Below are 22,133 nucleotides of genomic sequence, written 5' to 3'. Positions count from 1 at the left end.
AAATTCCAACTGCTTTAAGGCACATGTCACTAAGATATTCACATTCGTCGCTCTTCTGCAAATTAATGACAGCATCCTCAAAAGGGAAGCGTTTTTAATTGGCAATTCATGTAAGTACACAGGTGTGAGTTGTTAATTGCAAAGTTTTGGTAATTTGTAAATCTGAGAAAGGACATCCAAATAGTAAGCAGTAAAGCTGTGGATGTTTACTCTGACAGAATTGCTTGACTGTGCTTGAGTAGAGTTATTTTTAATTCCATGCAGCAACACAAATTAGCAGCAGATGTCTTGCGCAAAACCAGTCGATTCTAATGGCGATGACACTTTCTGCAATTCTTCAAGTTTAGCTTTTGTGCCATCATGGTGTGCATAATAGGTTGAGATGTTTTCGTCAAACAGATGCAATTCTTCAGTTGTTTTTTTTCAAACATTCGATATTATTATAGAGAAGAATGTCCAAATAATTTTTTTCTGTAATGAAGCAAAATAACATATTTTTTTTCGTAGGAATTTAGAATGATAGTTGTCATTGTCTGGTCATGCATCCTGCGGATGACATGGAATTCAAAGTCCAGTCAACTGTCTTTACTTTCATGCATTATTATTTCAGATGCCAAAAACTTTTGGACATGTCAAAGACTTACTTAGATTGAGTTTGTCCTGTGCCTTCTGACACATGAGTCGACAAAGGATCGCCACCAGCCAGATTCTGCTGAACCATGTAACATTTGAGTGGGTGACTGGTTCCCTGGAGGTTTCTGGTGATGGTATTTTCCCAGGATATTTTAGTTCTTCCTCTCAGTCTCCATGTCAAAGCCTGGAAGGATATCCATGTGCTTAGGAGGTATATTAGATGTCCAAGCCAGGCAAGTCCTCTTTTTCACAAAGTATCACAGTCATAGTTTTGCATTGTCCCATTTATTATTTCCACATTGGTTAGGAAGTCAGTCCATTTAATGCCGAGAATGTTACAAAGGCATTTGCTGTCAAAGGCATCTATCTTGTGCTCTTGGGACTTTTTAAATTGCCGGATTTCTGTAGCATATCATAGTGTTGAGGCACCATTACTGTTGCAAAGATTGATTTTGATACTCTATGCATTTGCTGAAGACCCAAACCTCTGCTGTGACATCCCTATTCCTTCAGACAGGCAGGCTGCAGCCTCTTCCCTCTCTTCAGACATTGACAAAATCACAAGCTGGTCAAGCACTTAGAACATGTCTTTCAATCCTGATAAATCTCACAGTCTCACCATCTCTCTCCGAAAGGACCGTCTGGCCACCCTTGCTCCCGCTATCCCACATATACTTTCTGTCTGTGCATCCTCTGTCATATAAAGTCCTTCCTTGGCACACCTGAACTGCTATCCACCTACAGGGCCTTCAACCACAGCATGCTGGAGCAATGCTTTCCCCTCTGGGCAGGCTCCCTTGCCTGCCTTGCTTGACAAAGTGGAAACCAAGGCCTTCATGATTACTGGAATCTCCTGTGATGAAGCTGAGTCGATGGGTCTATCACTTCACCATCCAGATAGGTCAGTGGTTTTTCTGTATTCTACCACCTCCTTTCTGGTCTAGCACCCTCTGCTCTTTCCGTGCCCCCCCCCCTGCCCTCCAATCCCTCGAACCTCCTCTACATTTCTACTGGGCTCACACGGTCCACCATCAACCCCTTTCTGGTGAAACTACCCAAATCCAGGATCATTGTTCACATCCGTTAATTTGTTCCTTTCTTCCAGCCTGTGCAATAAACTTACACATTCTCTTCAATCACATTCTTCCCTCTAGGTCTTCAAGACTGCTGGTTATCACCATCTCAGGTCATCCCCAATCCAAAACCATATTTTATACCCTAGTTAATCCTCCCCTGCCCCCCACACCCAATCCCTCCTCATTCCAAATTTCCATTTTTCTCTCCTGAGAGTTTCATTCTGTATCCATCTTGTCCACCATCACATGATCCCCTGCCCCTCATTCCTCCCCACACCTATAGTTTGTCCAAGTCTGCCTCTATATTGGCCTTAAACTCTGCTGGTTGCTGTTTCCCCCCTCTCTCAACTGTTCCTTTTGTCATATTGTTTCCTGATCCATTCAGTGCACCAGTTCTCGCTCTTCCACGAGGATTGACTGTTTATGCAAAAAATGCTGATTTTGCTTATCCAAATATTGTTGAATCGCTTGAAGATACCACTAGCTTTCTCAATGTGATGATTACGATCATCATCTGTTTCACCAGTTGAACTACCAATATATGTGAACCCTTTGACATATTTTAACTTTCAGGCAGTCAGATAAATGTTCGTATCACCATTGTTGGCTTCCTTCCAGATACTCACCACTTATGTTTTTCCTCGATTGATCTTCAGACAAAGTGATCTTGTATAGTGCGCAACTGTATGTGTCAGCCTCTGAAGCTCATTCTCATCATCATCGCTTTCCAGATTGCATGATCCGTTGCTAGCCCTCTTGTTAGTCCTTTAACTCTGAGATAATCTCTCAGCAACGAATTCCACGTTTTCCTCGGAAGGCTCAAGCTCTCCTTGCATTCACATTCATGTTAAACACCTCTTCACACAGCTGCCCTCCCCCATACTTTCCACGTTTTTGAACCACCTCAACTTACCCCTACGTGTAACCTATCTCTTAATTCCCCAGGTTAGGTCAAGAAGGCTAACATATTCGGCTAACAAAGCGATGTCATCCGTAAAGTTAAGATTGGCAAAAAGTTTGTTTTCTTTCCAAATAAGTCCAACGTTAATATAGTGTCACCCACTTGTTTATTTGCCCAGGCTATGCCTAATTAAAAAAAACAGTGGCGAAAGAATGCAATGACACGACACACCTGTGATGACCTTGAACCATTCAGCATCTCCATGACTAGACCTCACACGACAATCTCAGCGATCATACAAATATTTGATGATGTTACACAACCCTTTTTGAATGTCACAGACTTCTAAAATCTTCCCGAATGATGGTCTGAGAATGCTATCAAAGGCCTTGGTAAAGCCGTTGAAATTAATCACCAGGGGTTGAATTTAGAAAGGTGTTAAAGAGTGAGACACGTGTAGAATCACTAATTAAGTAATGATAACCCATTCAAAGTTAATCGCTAATCGCAAAAAGAGTGTTTATCTAATGAGCGATGAAAACATAATCACAAATTATAAACTAGTACTGTCACTTTACAACTGCTGGCAGTGATGACCGGTTTTCCCTGCCTTCCCGCGTTCATACAACCCCACTTTTGATACAACCCCGCTTGGATACAACCTCGCTTGGATACAACCTCGCTTGGATACAACCCCACTTTGATGCAACCCCACTTTGATGCAACCCCACTTGGATACAACCCCACTTGGATACAACCCCACTTGGATACATCCCCACTTTGATACAACCCCACTTTGATACAACCCCACTTTGATGCAACCCCACTTTCATACAACCCCGCTTGGATACAACCCTGCTTGGATACAACCCCGCTTGGATACAACCCCACTTTGATACAACCCCGCTTTGATACAACCCCGCTTTGATACAACCCCGCTTTGATACAACCCCGCCTTGATACAACCCCGATTTGATACAACCCCACTTTGATACAACCCCACTTTGATACAACCCCACTTTGATACAACCCCACTTTGATACAACCCCACTTTGATACAACCCCACTTTGACACAACCCCTCTTTGATACAACCCCACTTTGATACAACTCTGCTTTAACAATTTTTTCCTCCTCCATCAATTTATACCTCATTGATGCTCATTAAATTTCATCCTGATCGGATGAAGTTTTGTACTTGTCGAATTATGACGTCATAATGGAGGCACCTATGACATAATCATTATATTTTTTGTCTACGAATTTATCCCTAGATGATGCACAATAAATTTCATCCTGATCAGATGAAGTTTGTACTCGTCGAATTATGACATCATAATGGAAGCACCTATGCCATCATCATTCACAAGGCTTATTCTCCATGGGTAGTTCTTTACAAAGAGATATGTTTCAATATTTCCTACGCAGCACTTTTGGAGATATGGAGGTGCAAATTTTTTCGGTTTTTCCAAGATGGCGGCCATACCACGTGATCTGTGATGTCATAATTATCTTTAAAAGCTTCTACATGCTCAGGCGCGCCTATGGTGAAAATTTCCTGTCAATCAGTGCAATGACTGCAGAGAAAGTGATTTTTAAAGAAAATAAACCTGAAAAATCGCAGTGCCAGAATCATTGATGTGACCTGGGAAGCTCAGGTGGAGTTTCTTATTCTACACACAATTACAACTTCTAGCTTCTCCATATAAAATGTGATAGTGTCATATTTTCATCAAAAATAGTCGGAATTTTGCCAAATCTGTTTTGGTCGTTTGTGAATATACCCGAGCGATTGCCAAATCTGAAATCAGAATTATATTTGAGGTTCAAATGACCCCGTGAAGTCGCTCCGTGCGCTGCCTGCACATCTGTACAGTGTGATAATTAATTAATTACCCACTCTCAATGACCTGAGAAAAAAGTGTTGTTTCTTCTTCTTCACACAATAACAACTTCTAGCTTCCAGACCGTACATCCAATCATCTTGAAATTTTGCAGACTTGTTCCATTTCATGACTTCTACATAACTATAACATCTCACGTCATTCAATGAAGCGGTTCAGAGATATACTTTAAAAAAATGTTTTTGTTTAATTATTTATCACTGCCAAACCACGTGACCTATCGCAAATTCCAAAAGGACGCTTTAGCAGACTGATATGGTGAATACATCTGTGAACTTTCTCCTCAATATAATCAACAATGAGGGAGGAGCTAGGTTTTAAAGGTTTATGCTTCAAAACGTCATAGCTCCGAAACTATGTGACTTATGATGTCATGCCCGCTGACCTTTTTGTTTGTCATGTGTATACGATTCTGCCTGCAAAGTTTGGCCTTGATCTGTTCAGTCGATTTGGAGAAAATGGGTTTTTAGTGTTTTTTCAGGCTTTTCACTTCAAACAATAGGGCGGCCGAACCATGTGACCTACGACGTTTATAATTTTTCTGCATCAATTTATACCGAGAAGATGCTCAAGAAATTTCATCCTGATCGGATAAAGTTTTTTACTTGTCGAATTATGATGTCATAACGGCGGCACCTATGACATCATCATTCACATATGTTATTCTGCATGGAGAGTTCTTTACAATGAGACTCAATTATTTCTGTGCAGCGTTTTTGGAGATATAGAGATGCAAAGTTTTTCCAAGATGGTGCCCATACCACGTGCCCTGTGACGTCATAATTACCATTAAAATATTCTACAGGATGAGTCACTCCTATGGTGAAAATTTTCTGTCAATCAGTCCAATTATTGCAGAGAAAATAATTTTTTATGGAAATAATTCTGAAAAATGACAGCAGCACAATGAGTCACATGGCCTGGAAAGAAAAGGTGTTACGTTTTTCTTCTTTCAACAATAACGACTTCTAGTTTCGAGACCGTACAACCATTCATGTTGAAATTTTAAACACTTATCCCGCTTGATGAGAGCGATATTGCATTAAAATTTCAAGTCGATCAATGTAGCGGTTCAAGAGATAGAAGCTTTTTATGATTTCCCTTCAATTATTTATTACGGCCAAACCATGTGACTTATCGAAACTTCTCAAGTAACGTTTTAATTTCCCCCCATGGGGAACATTTCTGTAAAGATTCCACTCGATATCTTCACAACTTATGGTGGAGATAGCATTTTAAGTTTATGCTTAAAAATGTCATAACTCTGAAACCATGTGATGCATGACGTCATGATCCAATAACGTTTTGTTCATCATGGGTATGTGATTATGCATGCCAAGATTGGGCTCTATATGATCAGCCGTTGCGGAGAAAAAGGGGTTTTCATGTTTTTCACGAAAAATAATATGGCGGCCGAACCATATGATGTATGACGTCGAAATCTTTTGCATTCTGAGTTTTTTTTAACTAAGGTTGTATAAAAATATATCATATTGGTGGGAGCAACGGATCTATTTGTCGAATTCTAACCTCGTAACATTAGCACTTTTAATATACTAAATAAACATGTTTTTGGTCCCATTACAGAGTTCTTTAGAATGAGCCATGACTCAATTTTTTCCATTGCGCCGTTTCGGAGATATAGAGGGCCGAAGTTGAAGGTGTTTTCCAAGATGGCGCCCACACCACATGAATCATGGCATCATATTTAGCAGTAAAAAATGATACGTGCCTAGCTGATCACTTGATGAAAATTTCCTGTCAATCGGACCAACAGTTGCTGAGAACATTAATTTTAAAGTTTTCAGAGGTGAAAAATAGGGGTGGAAGAATAATAAGAAAACTCAAGCAGATTCAAAAGGTATTCCTCTACATGTAATGTAATTGTAGAAGAAACCTAATTACAGTCGTCTGGTGAGAATAACTATAGAAAAGGGGCATATAAGAATTGCATGGCTTATAATGGGTAGTTTACATGGGACGGTGAATACGGATGCGTTAGAAGTGCTTGAATTAGCTCAAGAGGAGGCAGAAGAGGAATTGGAATAGGGCATTTTGTCGATGTGCATTGAGAATATTTGAGGATAGATGCAATCCTCTGGAGAAGTATAACGATATCAAATTTGTTCAGCATTACAGATTCTCAAAGGAATAATTTTGTTGGCTGCTGAATCTCGTGTAAGAAGATGATTCTATGCAAGTGCATCATTTCAATTGGATATTCTAGATATGGGTGGTGTTTCACATGCTAATAGGCTGTTTCGACGTGCACAACTAGACGGATGTTTATCTTCCTTCATAAATTGCTGTTTAGACGTGTGATTAGCTCTGCTTCTGCAACAATGTTTTTGTCAGCGTCTAAGGGTTAAACATACAACCACTGCAGATGCATTTCCAAGCTGGTTCCGGGTTGCTCCACATGTAGGTTGAATCTGCAGCTGCTCCTTTCACCTCAATCAAAGCTAAGTTTACCGAACCAGATCTGTCATCTTTTACTGGTATATTTTGTCCCTGTGTTAGGGTTTGTGTTTCTGTGCAATTGTTGGTGTTAAACCATACTGTGTTGTGCTGTTTTATTGAATTTGTGTCCCTGTTGAAGTCCGGCCTACTCATCTAGGGCTTGGCTAGTTGGCTTGTTGCTTTTGTTTTTCGCTCCTTTTCGTCCAACAATTTTCATCTTGGATCTCTAAGCTTCCCTTTCACCTCTTCACTCCAAAGAGAATTACAACCACCAAAAAACTCTTCTTCACTCCCCCACCCCACAAAACAACAACAACAACAACAACAAAACAAACTCTTTAACTTTATCAATGAACTTTATTATTTATCTCTTGTCCTTCTCAGCATCCCCAAACTGAATCCTCACTGAATAAAGCGTTTCTCCCTTCAAAAGCTCTTAATAACATTTAAAAATCGCTTTAAAATGCATTTTTAAATGCCCCAATTTCTTTTCTACTCCGTCAGGAACAACCCATGCATTCTACTTCATCACAATCTCTTCCACTTCTTTTTTTTCACAAGGCTTATTTCCCAAAACCTTTTCACTCCTAAATCCACTCTTCCCTCATATCTATAGCTCTACGTTCCTCCGTTCCTTCAATGGAAAACATTTTTTTACCAACCCTCCCATAAAGTGTCGATGTATGTTCAGTTTGAGAATCCTCAGCAGTCAACTTTGTCCGTTTCTGTTTATTTTGTCCCTCGGCAATGCTGTTGCCATTTCCCCATTTCTTTCTGCTGTTCCTTTTGTTTTGTTGCATCCTGATACATGCTGTGCCCTAGCTAGTAGCTCGTCCACTAGCCTTGACTTTGTGAACAAGTACATAAAGTGTAGCCAATCTCCTGTGAACTTTAGTTGTTTTGATCTTTCTTTCTATGCCACAAGAAACTCCCTCTGTTCCACAGAATATGTGACCATAATTGGCCGCCTCTTGTACACGTAGTTTTTTCACCAGCATTGTTGTCACCTACTTTATAACTTTCCGAGAGTATAAATCATTGCCCAAAATTTCAAACTTTTAACTTTTTTATCCATTCCACATTAAAAATCCACATCATCCTTGAACCATCCTCATCTCATACAAGGGATATGTAAATAATTTTTGAAACAATATAACGATGATGGTGCGAGTCATCGCTTTCGAATAATCTTTTCCCTTTGTTGGTGTGCTCACCAAGCATTGTGCGTTGTGTGATGGCTGTATAGTCAAATGCAGGACCCACAGAGTCTCCCACAAACATCTCAGGTATAGACTGGTCCTTGCGGCGATGGACGTAGCCAGGTTTTCCTTTCTTGCCTCTTCTGTCTCGATATCAAGCTGGTTTGATATCAAGATATCATGTTTCTCACGTTCAAAGTGGTCCAGGCCTTTGCAGCAAATGTGATGCCAAGCTTACCTGTTTGTGGTCTGATAATCCCAGGTGACAACTGGAATTGCACAATACTTGAGTGTAAACTTAAGGACATCCTTATAGCACTTTCTTTGTCAACCACATGACCGTTTGCCAAATTTCAATTGTCCATAGAGAAACGCTCTTAGGATTCTGTGGTGTTCCATGTGCTTGAGGTGGCCTGACCAGCGAAGCTGGGCTTGCATCAGGAAATACTCAATTCCTTGGTTACGACAACAGTCTGTGATTGAGTTGTTCGGTATTCTTTCTCGCCAGGTGATGCCAAGAATTTGACGAAGGCATCACATATGGAATTGATTGAGGTATTTGATATGGCGACGATAGGGTGTCTTAGATTCACATCCATACAAGAGTGTTGATAAAATGCTAGATGCGTCAATTGGTGTCCAGGCAAATGCTAGAGGCGATGCGTCAATCTTCCAAAGGACACACATGCTTTACCGAGTCTTGATGTTACTTCTTTGTCAATCATTGTATTTTGAGAGAGGATACCTCCAAAATAGCAGAACGTATCTACAACTTTGAGTGGCATGTCATTGATGGTAATGGATGGGACGGTATACGCACCTTCTGGTCTCGGCTGAAGCATAGCCTCAGTCTTCTTGAGGCTAATCATAAGGCTATAGCCACGAGCAGATTGCGCAAAGGATGTGCAACAATATATAATTGTCAGATAAATGCCTTTTTAATTTTCAGCCTGTAAGTATACATATTTCGTTAGAAAATATATTACATGAGGATTCTTATAATATTGTACTTATATTTTTATAAAAATAATCGATGGATGGCATTTCTTGGTCTCTTATGTATTTCGTTCTTATAACCATTTGAGTGAGTGTCCCTTGTACCTCAAACTGTCTCATTCACCCACTATGTCATTTATTGGTTGAGGATTCCCTTCCTATGCAACAAACAAGAGGTAGGCCAATGAATTTCAAACAGGAGTCCCATTACACGTTGAACATATCATTAGGTTTGACACCATTCCTGTTTAAGCGACAACTAGATTATGTATCTCTGCATCCTCTTTGACGTCCTCTTGATCATTCAAAGCATTATTTCAAATCCAGAAATAACAGATTTCCATAATTTATGTTGCCACGTCGAGTTTCATGTCTAAATTTACTTTTGTAGACCGAAAATAAACTTGAATATATATATATATATAATATATTTCTGACATGATTTGAAAGAATAAAAAGCAATTCAATTGAAATTTTACTTCAAATTGTGTAACTAATTGTGGGGTAAACAAAGCAGTGGCATTGCAATTTGACAAATCTCGTATTGATAAATCCAATAAACATGTCTTATTTGCTTAATTTTGCTTAACCTGATATTAAAATATTTATTCAAAAATCTTTGGGTAATTTGATTTTCTGCCGATATTGGTCTTTGCAGCATCTTTGTAGGTTGGCAAAACGTTTTGAGCCTCATCTCACGAACCTCAGTTTACAAAAATTAATTGCAAGATACAAATATAACATGACATTCATTGTAAGATTTTTTTTTTAAACTCTTTACACAATTTTCAGTTTTCAAATTTCTAAAAATCTAACTCTTTACACAATTGTCAGTTTTCAAATTTATACAAAGTTTAACTCTTTACACAATTGTCAGTTTTCTTATTTCTATAAAGTTTAACTCTTCGCACAATTGTCAGTTTTCAAATTTCTAAAAATCTAACTCTTTACACAATTGTCAGTTTTCAAATTTATACAAAGTTTCACTCTTTGCACAATTGTCAGTTTTCAAATTTCTAAAAATTTAACTCTTTGCACAATTGTCAATTTTCGAATTTCTAGAAAGTTTAACTCTTTACACAATTGTCAGTTTTCTTATTTCTATAAAGCTTAACTCTTTGCACAATTGTCAATTTTCCAATTTCTAAAACTTATAACTCGACACAATTGTCAGTTTACGAGTTTCTAAAAATTTTAACTCTTTACACAATTGTCATCTTTCAAATTTCTAAAAATTATAACTCTTTACACAATTGTCAGTTTTAAAATTTCTAAAAATTGTAACTCTTTACACAATTGTCAGTTTTCAAATTTCTAAAAATTGTAACTCTTTACACAATTGTCAGTTTTCAAATTTCTAAAAATTGTAACTCTTTATACAATTGTGTTTTCAAATTTCTAAAAATTGTAACTCTTTACACAATTGCCAGCTTTCAAATTTCTAAAAATTTAAACTCTTTATACAATTGTCAGTTTTCAAATTTCTAATTATTTTAACTCTTTACACAATTGTCAGTTTTCAAATTTCTAAAAATGTTATCTCTTTGCACAATTGTCAGTTTTCAAATTTCTAAAACGTGTAACTCTACACAATTGTCAGTTTACAAATTTATAAATATTTAAACTCTTTACACAATTGTCAGTTTTCTAATTTCTAAAAATTGTAACACTACACAATTGTCAGTTTTCAAATTTCTAAAAATATTTTAACTCTACACAATTGTCAGTTTTCAAATTTCTAAAAATTTAAACTCTTTACACAATTGTCAGTTTACAAATTTCTAAAAATTTAAACTCTTTACACAATTGTCAGCTCTCAGATTTCCAATTTTTTTTAACCCTTTACACAATTGTCAGTTATCTAATTTCTAAAAATTGTAACACTTTACACAATTGTCAGTTTTCAAATTTCTAAAAAATCTAACTCTTTACACAATTGTCAGTTTTCGAATTTCTACAAAGTTTAAGTCTTTACACAATTCTCAGTTTTCAGATTTCTAAAAATTTTAACTCTTACACAATAATTGTCAGTTTTCTTATTTCTAAAAAGTTTAACTCTTTGCACAATTGTCAGTTTTCCAATTTCTAAAACTCATAACTCTACACAATTGTCATCTTTCAAACTTCTAAAAATTTAAACTCTTTACACAATTGTCAGTTTTCAAATTTCTAAAAATTTTAACTGCACAATTGTTAATTTTCAAATTTCTACAAATTTTAACTCTTTACACAATTGTCAGCTTTCAAATTTCTAAAAATTTTAACTCTTTAAACAATTGTCAGTTTTCAAACTTATAAACTCTTTCCTTCAGATACGAATGCATAAAATCAGGTGAAACATTTGGATTAAAAAGATGGATTTCGAAATTGCACTATGATCAAATACATTTGACAAATAAAGACATTTGAAGAAACCAAACTACTCAGATGAAATTAAAACTTTAGTCGGGCATAGGCACCAATAATATGAAGTCAGTTGAAGAAAGTGAAAAATGATCAAATGATATGTGCCAAACACCCTCCTCATGGGAATACGAAGTTAGCAAGGTAGAATATATGTTCCTGGATGACTAAAGGTTAACGACTCAATTTATTGCTGATGTGCTGAATGTTTTCTGTGCCACTGCACAAAGCATCCTGAACAAAAACTTGGGTATAAAATTATTTGAAATTCTGATTCTGACGCAATATACACTGTTACAGATAGTCGGTGCTGCCGAAGCAGTTTCTTGGCATTAGGGTTATACTGGGTGGTTAATGGTTTGCCGTTGTCTTCCCTAAAGTAGTTAGGGCAGGAATTTGTCATTTGTTAATGGTGACGGTGGGCTCACCTATTCTTCATGAAAGACACCGTGGCATCGTTTAATGTCCACCAACTAATGCCAACAGACGGTGCTCCCAGGTTAACGTCCATCCACCAAGGGACGGCCCACACATTAATGAATCGCCTTGACCGGCACACACATTGATGGATCGGTTGAGATTCGAACCCAGGCTAGAGAGCTTATAAGGGAATGTACATGTCTGTAGGTCATCCTGCCAGCCAGTATTTGCATTATATTTATTGAATGCATAAGAGACCAGTATTCAATTATGAATTTGGAACTTTGGTTGCATCATTGCTGAGGTGTAGTTGTGATGTTGATGTTTCATTTGGTTTGGTTGAGTTGAATTGGCATGACGTTGATGTGGTGTTACACATTAGGCAGGAATTTTGAATTAGACCAGCATACCGGCGATAACCTGCCCACTCTGTGTGAAATACACTGTGGGATATTGAAGGTCCACCAGAAAATGCTGGTAGAAGTTTCCCCAGCTTAAAATCCAATCCTTTGGATGACAATTCATTGATTGATGCAACACTCCAGTCGTGAAGCATGATCAGGATGACAGTGCAGTCTGGTCAGGAATCAAATCCAAACTAGAAAGCATCCGAATATGCAAAGCCCGTCCACATCCATTTGTATTCAGACGTCTTCTTTTTCTTCTGAATGGTCAAAATAACGAAAACAGTTTTTTTTTAAAATACAAAATGAAAAATTATGATTTCATGCAGCCATAACAATTGTCATTTTGATCTAAAAAAAACAATCGACTCCAACCGTTTGATTAGTGAACCAACTCAGTAACCGAATATGCCAATTCTTAAAATTTCAGGTCAATCGGATTAAAATTGACGATTTTATGTGACGTTGACCTTTGACCTTTTGACCAAATTATTAATTTGCTTTCTCCATATTCTCACAATAAAGCTTTGTTAAAAATTTGATGACAAAACTCAAATGGCAAATTGAAGTTTCAGGTAAATTGGATGGAAGTATATAATATTAGGTGATGCTGACCTTTAACCTTTTGCCAAAATTATTAATTTTTCTTCTCCATATTCTCAAAATAAAGCTTCGTTGAAAATTTGATGACAAAACTCAAATGGTAAATTTCAATTTCAAGTCAATTGGATGAAAATTGATGATTTTAGGTGACGCTGACCTTTGAACTATTGACCAAATTATTAATTTGCCTTCTCCATGTTATCATAATAACCCTTTGGTGAAAATTTGATGACAAAACTAAAATGGTAAAAACGTTACAGCCTGGACACACACGAACACACACACACACACACACACACACACACACGCACACACACACACACACACACAAACACACACACACACACACAAACACACACACACACACACACACACACACACAAACACACACACACACACACAAAACACACACAAAAACACACAAAAACACACAAAAACACACACAAACACACACACACACACACAAACACACTCACACACACAAAACACCCGCACACAAACACACACACACACACACACACACAAACACACACACAAACCCGCAAACACACACAAACACACACACACACACACACAAACACACACACAAACCCGCACACACACACACACACACACGCACACACACACACACACACACACAAACACACACACACACACACACACACACATACACACACACGTGATTGCAAAACGCCGTCTCCAAACCAGCTTGCATGATGGGAGTCGAAAATGCAGATGATACATCAGCAGAAAGCACTCACCTCAAGAGGAACCAGCCCACTTCCCCCACACACTTCCCCCACACTGTTTCCCTCACCATCTATACATAATTAACAGATTGCCACTCCTAGCCAAACAACCGTTGTTAATCAAGGAATTGGGGCTTTTAACCTGATGTTGTACTGTAACAACTTTGTCTTAAGGACAGTTTGGAATATTTGTATGGCCAGGACCCCAGAAGTAGCTGGGCGGCTTAGCTAAAAAATTCGGATCGATTGTGCCTTTTCCCTTAAAAGCATGAAACTTGGCACATGGCTAGAATACCCGAAAAGAAAGATTTTTAGTCCAGGGGGCATCCCCAATTTCACCCCATATGGCGGCCATCTTGAAATCCAAGATGGCCGTCATACAAGACCTATTTTGATGAATATCTCCATAATTAGAACAGATATCAAAATGGTTGAAGTGCCTATACCTACATTTTTAGGGTCTAGGAATCCAATGGCAACATAAAATATCTCTGCACATGATATAGCCACAGCTCTTGGCCCTGAGAAATCTAAAGCCCTCCCCATGTTTCATGCACTAACAGGGTGTGACACTTCTTCAGCGTTTAATGGGCGTGGAAAGGTAACTGCATGGAATGTGTGGGAATCATTCCCTGAGCTCACAGAGGTACTAGCAGAAATTTGCCACCAGAGCACAGAGATAACTGAAACCTGCATGAACGTCATTGAGAGATTTGTTATTCTGTTGTATGATCGCACAAGTACTGCTACTGACATTAACATTGTACGAAAGAAACTGTTTGCAAAGAAGGGCAGACCTGTGGAATCAATTCCACCAACACATGATGCCCTTGTGCAGCACGTAAAGCGGGCAGTATACCAAGGCGCACTATGCTGGGGACAAGCATTGCATGCTCAGCCTGATCTACCAAGCCCCACTGAATGGGGTTGGCAAAAAACGTCTGCTGGCCAGTTCAAATCAATATGGACAACACTTCCAGAGGCTGCAAAGATCTGCAATGAACTTGTTAAGTGTGGGTGCAAAAAAGGATGTACTGGTCGTTGCCGGTGTAAGAAAGCTGCACTTCCCTGTACTTCTCTCTGCGCATGTGATGGAGAATGCAGCAAAGACTAGAAAACCACAAGATGGCACAGTTACAGTCTGCGATGTCATAGACACTTTTAATCACTGAAGAATGACAACCTGTTAAGAGTATTTATATGCATTCCCAGTATGCATGATGCTATGCAAAATTAATATTTTCATATGACTGCTTAATATTTTATGTTACCATTGGATTCCTAGACCCAAAAAATGTAGGTGTAGGCACTGCAACCATTTAGATCGCTGTTCTAATTATGGAGATATTCATCAAAACAGGTCTGTTATGGCGGCCATCTTGGATTTCAAGATGGCTGCCATATACTATTGAATATTTTATGTTGCCATTGGATTCCTAGACCCTAAAAATGTAGGTATAGGCACTTCAACCATTTTGATATCTGTTCTAATTATGGAGATATTCATCAAAACAGGTCTTGTATGACGGCCATCTTGAATTTCAAGATGGCCGCCATATGGGGTGAAATTGGAGATGCTCCCTGGACTAAAAATCTTTCTTTTGGGGTATTCTAGCCATGTGCCAAGTTTCATGCTTTTAAGGGAAAAGGCACAATTCATCAGTTAAGCAGCCCCACTAAAGTAAACATTTTGAAGTTGAATGATTGAAGTCATGGCATTGGGTGGAAACATTAGTTGGAATTCCTGAGTTGGCATCTATCTCAACAGCCACACTTTCTCCTCCAGGAGTCAGCCTCCACCTGGCAGGTGTCCCGATAAATGCTGTGTGACCTGCACAACAGTGCTAAATATTTAATGAAGCCAGAACTTTATACCCCTTCCTGTTTCCTCATTAGCAACATTCACAATGTGAAATCCTTCAGAGATTTAAATATTCTCAGCATTCCCTGCCATTTGACATTGAAAAATACCTTGGTGTGCGTAGACTTTCTGCACACCTGGCCATCAGTAGCTGAATTGTCGAAAGCAATAATTTCTCCATGTTTATTTAGGTGTGACATTTTACATGATGCAGTTCATCCATAACAAAGCTGAGAAATGTGATCATAATTACCCCAAACAAATCACTGCACCATTGCCTCATGCTTTCACAAGTTTGTAGTGGGGAATTCCAAAGGTATCTTCACAAATACTGTGGATCCTAAAAACGTTCAATCAATGGCCTGCATTTGTTGCAATGATCTTATTAATGACAGCTGCATAAGAGATTATAATTTCTGCAATTTAGTTGCATCTATTCAAAGGAATTCCCAGGCAACTGATGTGCGTCCAGATGTTCTGATAATACATCTTGCATCAGTTGTTGCATCAATGCACATACCACGTGAATTGCTTTATTAGCCTCCTATGGACTTAGGTTGAAAAGAGGGCTTATGGATTGGGTCTCCTCTCGTCTGAGACGTATGGTTGCGTGCGTCCGCAACTATGTCTCGGAGATGTATAGACTGATTTTGTTCATACTTGACACAAAGCAAAGCATGATACATACGTACATCATTTTGTTTCACGATGCGATCAAAGATGGCCGACTGGCGGCCATTTTAGTTGTAAAAAGACCCGATGTTGATCATGTCATCAACCATTTCTCAGACAAGCATTTACCGATCTTGTTCAAACTAGGCACACGTATAATGAATGACGGCTTACATATGCATGTCATTTTGTTTCGAGCTCAGGTCCAAGATGGCCGACTGGTGGCCATTTTGTGATTTAAACGTGTCGCCAATCATTTATTGGACATGCATGGTCCGATTTTGTTCAAACTTGGCACAAATACAGTACATGAGAGTATACATATGCAGAATATTTTGTTTTTTAATCTGACCAAAGATGGCCGACTGACAGTCTTGAACTCTTAACTCGATCCTTTCATCAAATTTACTAAAACCTCAGAGGCTATGATATTTTATGTATTTTTTCTACTTGTTATTGATGATCTCTAAACACTGGATGCAATCAACAGATAATCGACTGAGCACATCCACCATCTTGCGAAGGAATTTAGGAAATTTAGCCAAAGTACACATGACCTTTCCTTGCTATCTCCTTTTCTCACTGGGCCATCACATGAGGCTGTCACACACAGAGTGCAATTTGTACTGTGGGAACACGGAAACCAGAGCACACCCGAAGCACCTCCTCAATCAGGCACTTGATGCAATGCATTATTGATGCATCATGCTCGCAGCATCCCCATCATCCATAATGCATGCAACCTCAACCCTCCGTTGCATGTAGGTGCAAAATGGGAAGCAGAATATTCACCTACACATGCAGTGAACTTCCGCTTTGATCCAATCTCGCCTCCACATGTCCATTCTCCGTTTACTTTGGATTGCAAGTGCTTATTTTATCATTGGATTCCACATGGAGTAATGATACAGAGCGAAGGGGGAGTGAGGGTATCAGACAGATGATTATAAAGTTTGCAAAGAAAAGGTTGAATGGATCTGTATCTATTAATCTATGAGGGTATTATATACAGTGAGCTTAGATTTAATTACACTTGTGTGTTTTGATTGCATAATGATAAGGAATAAGTATGCTACTGGTGCATGAGTGTCCCCATGTATTAGGGTAGGAATTTGGAAATGCTCAGAACACTCAGGGCAAATAATGCACTATTCATTTGGAAAACTATAAGGAGGGAATGAAACAAAGAAAGACTTCTTTAAAACAAAGAACGAACACATCCCTCAGATTTGCTTTCTGCTTCTGGTCACACTAAAAAAAAAAAAGAATTCAGCCAACCGATCTCTATATCTATTATAGCAAATGTATAAAGCTCTTTCTAAACACTCACTCATGGACTCACTCACTGACATAAATGTTTAATACTGTGGCGGGCACAAGGGGTAATAATTCCGCGCACCAGTGGGTGGCGCGAGCGCCCAGGCGGGGACCGATGGCACATGCCCCGCCCTTCGACCGATCGGCCACGCCCGGGGACTAGGCGTGGCCTCGGCACAAATATGCGGGCTCTAAGCTCGAGCCCGCTCAGTGCTGCAGTTCGAACTTTCGAAATAAAGACTTTTGTTTTAACAAACGCGTTGTGGCCTACCTCTTTGGCAAGCAAGTTGTGTGTGCGCAGCACCATACTTCACTGGTGACCCCGATTGGTTCAGCCGTTGCTGACCACCGAACGCGCCATGGCCACCAACGCCGTTGCAGAAAAGCTCCCAGAGTTTTGGGAAGCACAGGCCGACGTGTGGTTCGTGCAGGCCGAAGCTCAATTTCAGCTTCGAGGCATAACGGCGGACGAGACCCGTTACTACCACGTGGTCGCCGCCCTCGGGCCCGGCACTGCCGCCCGAGTCGTGTCCATCCTGCGGCACCCGCCGGTCGACCGCAAGTACGAGGCGCTCAAACGTCTCCTCATCGCCACGTTCGGCCTCACGGAGATCGAACGGGCCGACCACCTCCTGGACCTTCCCGAACTCGGCGACACACGACCATCCGTGCGGATGGATTTGATGCTGTCGCTGCTGGGTGACCAAGCCCTGGATTTCTTATTCCGGGCGCTTTTTCTACGCCAGCTACCCCTACAGGTACGCCTCGCGCTGGCCGGTTCCAACATAAAGGAACACCGCGCCCTGGCCGTAGAGGCCGACACGTTTTTCACGGCTTGCGACACACGGTCGAGTTAAAGTGCTGCCGTCGTGGATCCCGGGGCAGAGGCCACAGCGTCCCTCGTGGCCGCTGCTGCGCCCCGTCCAACACCACCGCCGCCGAGAACACCGCGGCCACCGCCGCCCCCGCCGCCGCAAACCTGGTGCTATTACCACGCCAGGTTCGGCCACAAGGCTAAGACGTGTCGCCCGCCATGCTCTTTTGACAAGTCGGGAAACGACCGGGCCAGCGCTCATTGACGGCCCTGAGCGTCGGCCATTCCGGCAGCCTCCTATTCATTACGGACACCTTGTCCGGGCGCCGTTTCCTCTGCGATACAGGAGCGCAGGTAAGCGTCATCCCCGCCTCCACGTCCGACATGCGAACTGCGGGCCGGGGCTCCGCGTTGCTTGCCGCCAATGGTACACCCATCCGCACCTTCGGGAAGCGCTGCCTCTCCCTGCGGTTCGGAGGGCAGCGCTTTCAATGGTCGTTCGTGACCGCCAGCGTGCCAATGGCATTGCTCGGTGCGGACTTCCTATGTGCGAATGGGTTGTTGGTCGACGTGAAGCGCAGACGGCTCGTCCAGGCCGAAACCTTTAGCTCGCTCGCTTGTTCGCTGAGCGGCTCATTGAGCGGCTCACCGAGCGGCTTGCCAAGTGGCTTGCTGGAAGGTTCCGTCCCGGCGAGTTTAGTTTGCACGCTTCCGGCAGCGGACGACTTTACCCGCCTCCTCACCAGTTTCCCGGCCCTCACGCGGCCCACCTTCTCAGCGGTGGCCATTAAACACGGGGTGGAGCACCACATCCCCATGGTCGGGCCGCCGGCCTATGCCCGGGCACGCCGACTCGAGCCCACGAAGCTCGCCGTGGCAAAAGCGGCGTTCGCCACGCTGGAGCGGCTGGGGATCGTACGGCGCTCCAACAGCGCTTGGGCTTCTACGCTGCACATTCTGCCGAAGGGGGATGGCGGCCGTGCGGGGACTACCGCCGGCTCAATGATGCCACCACACCTGACCGCTACCCGGTCCCACACATTCAGGACTTTTCCGCCCGGTTGGCCTACACGACCGTATTTTCTAAGGTGGACCTCATCCGGGGCTACCATCAGGTCCCCGTCCAACCGGATGACGTCCCAAAGACGGCCGTCATCACCCCTTTCGGCCTCTTCAAATTCCTAAGGATGCCCTTCGGGTTGAAGAATGTGGCCCAGGCGTTCCAGCGGCTTATGTATAGCGTCTTGCGTGACTTACCTTTCCTGTTTGTCTACCTGGATGACAGCCTAGTCGCGAGCGCGTCCCGGGAGGAGCACCTGCTCCCCCTCCGCACGCTTTTCGAATGCCTGGGCCAGCATGGCCTAATCATCAACCCCGCCAAGTGCCGTTTCGGCATCGGCACCATCGACTTCTTGGGGCACCACATCACCGAGCACGGGGCCGTCCCTTTACCGGCCAAGGTGGAGGCGGTCAGGGATTTATCACGGCCCCACACGATCAAGGGGCTCCAGGAGTTCCTGGGCATGGTAAACTTTTACCACCGCTTCTTGCCCCACGTCGCCCGGCTCCTCCGCCCCTTGCACGAGGCCCTTCGGGGCAAGCTGGGCAAAGGTGACATCGCATGGTCGGAGCCGATGGCCACGGGGTTCGCCGGCGCAAAGCTTGCTCTGGCCGACGCCACCATGCTGGCGCATCCGGCGCCCGATGCACCGATCGTCATCACCACCGACGCGTCGGACTACGTGGTGGGCGCGGTGCACGAGCAATGGGTGCGTGGTGCTTGGCAACCGCTGGCATTTTTTAGCCGGCAGTTTCGCACGCACGAATGCCGCTACAGCACCTTCGACCGCGAGTTGCTCGGGCTCCACCTGGCGGTCCGACACTTCCGCCACCTGCTGGAGGGCCGCTCATTCACGGCCTTCGTTGACCACAAGCCCCTTGTGTTCACGATGGCCAAGGTCGCCGAGCCATGGTCGGCAAGGCAGCAGCGCCACCTCTCTGCCGTGTCCGAGTACACGACGGACATCCGTCACGTGGCGGGTAAGGACAACCCGGTGGCGGATTGCCTTTCCCGGTCCGTCGTGCACGCGGTCAACCTCGGGGTCGACTATGCCCGGATGGCGGAGGCCCAGACCGCCGACCCCGGCGTCCAGGCCTTGCGGACCGCCGTCACGGGCCTCCGCGTCACTGAGGTGCCGTTCGACGCCGCGGGCACGGCCCTCTTATGCGACGTCTCCCTCGGCCGGCCTCGCCCCATCATGCCCGCTGGCTGGCGGCGCCCAGTGTTCGACGCCATCCACGGCCTGTCCCACCCTGGCACGAAGGCATCCCAGAAACTCGTCGGGGCGAAGTTCGTCTGGCATGGCCTCAGGAAGGACGTCCGCGACTGGGCCAGGACGTGCATCGCGTGCCAGCGCACAAAGGTCCACCGCCACACCCAGGCACCATTGGCCCCGTTTACGGTGCCCGAGCGGCGGTTCGACCACATACACATCGACTTGGTGGGACCTCTGCCCCCCTCGCGAGGGTACACCCACCTCCTCACCATGGTCGACCGCACCACACGGTGGCCGGAGGCCGTCCCATTGGCGGCGACGTCTGCGGCTGAGGTGGCGCAAGCCTTTATCGCCACTTGGGTGGCCCGGTTCGGTGCCCCCTCGGACATCTCGTCCGACCGCGGCCCCCAGTTCACCTCGGAGCTATGGGCCATGGTGGCGCAAGGGCTCGGGGTGAAACTACACCGCACCACGGCCTACCACCCCCAGGCCAATGGCCTGTGCGAGCGCTTTCATCGCTCCATGAAGGCCGCGCTCCGGGCCAGCCTCCGCGATGGCGGCTGGGTCGACAGACTCCCCTGGGTCCTGCTGGGCCTCAGGACGGCGCCCAAGGACGACCTGCGCGCGTCCTCGGCGGAGCTGGTCTTCGGGCAACCACTGCAGGTACCGGGTGAATTTATCCCCGACTCCACGGCTCCTTGGTCCGCGGCGCAACAGCGCTCCGCCCTTCAGGAGACCACCCGGAGGTTCGCCCCGGTGCCAACGGCACACCACGGTTGCCCGCCTTCCCACGTCGCCCCGGTGCTTCGCACGGCAAAGTACGTGTTCATCCGGCATGATGCCCACCAGGCACCGCTATGGCCCCCGTACGACGGGCCCTTCCGCATGCTGGAGACCGGGGACAATTTTTTCACGGTCGACATCGGCGGTGCCCCGGATCGCATTTCCGTGGACCGCCTCAAGCCGGCCCACCTCAATCCGGACCACCCCCCGCCAGCAGCTCTGCCTCCGCTTCGAGGCCGCCCCCCGGCGGTCGGACCCCCGGCACCCCCGCCAGCAGCTCTGCCTCCGCGTCGAGGCCGCCCCCCGGTGGTCGGACCCCCGGCACCCCCCAGCCCTCTGGCCCTCTACCCCCCAGCCCTGCACCCATCGCCAGTGGGCGTTTCGGCCGGGTCATCCGGCTTCCCCGCAAACTCACCCTTCAGGTGCGTGGGAATTCTGGGGGGGGGGGGGGGGGCGCGTGTGGCGGGCACAAGGGGTAATAATTCCGCGCACCATTGGGTGGCGCGAGCGCCCAGGCGGGGACCGATGGCACATGCCCCGCCCTTCGACCGATCGGCCACGCCCGGGGACTAGGCGTGGCCTCGGCACATATATGCGGGCTCTCGCTCGAGCCCGCTCAGTGCTGCAGTTTGAGCTTTCGAAATAAAGACTCTTTTGTTTTAA

This window comes from Myxine glutinosa, chromosome 1 (genome assembly GCF_964187855.1).
Source record: "Myxine glutinosa chromosome 1, kmMyxGlut1.1, whole genome shotgun sequence".
Taxonomy (NCBI): domain Eukaryota; kingdom Metazoa; phylum Chordata; class Myxini; order Myxiniformes; family Myxinidae; genus Myxine; species Myxine glutinosa.
Note: the sequence above shows the minus strand (reverse complement) of the source record.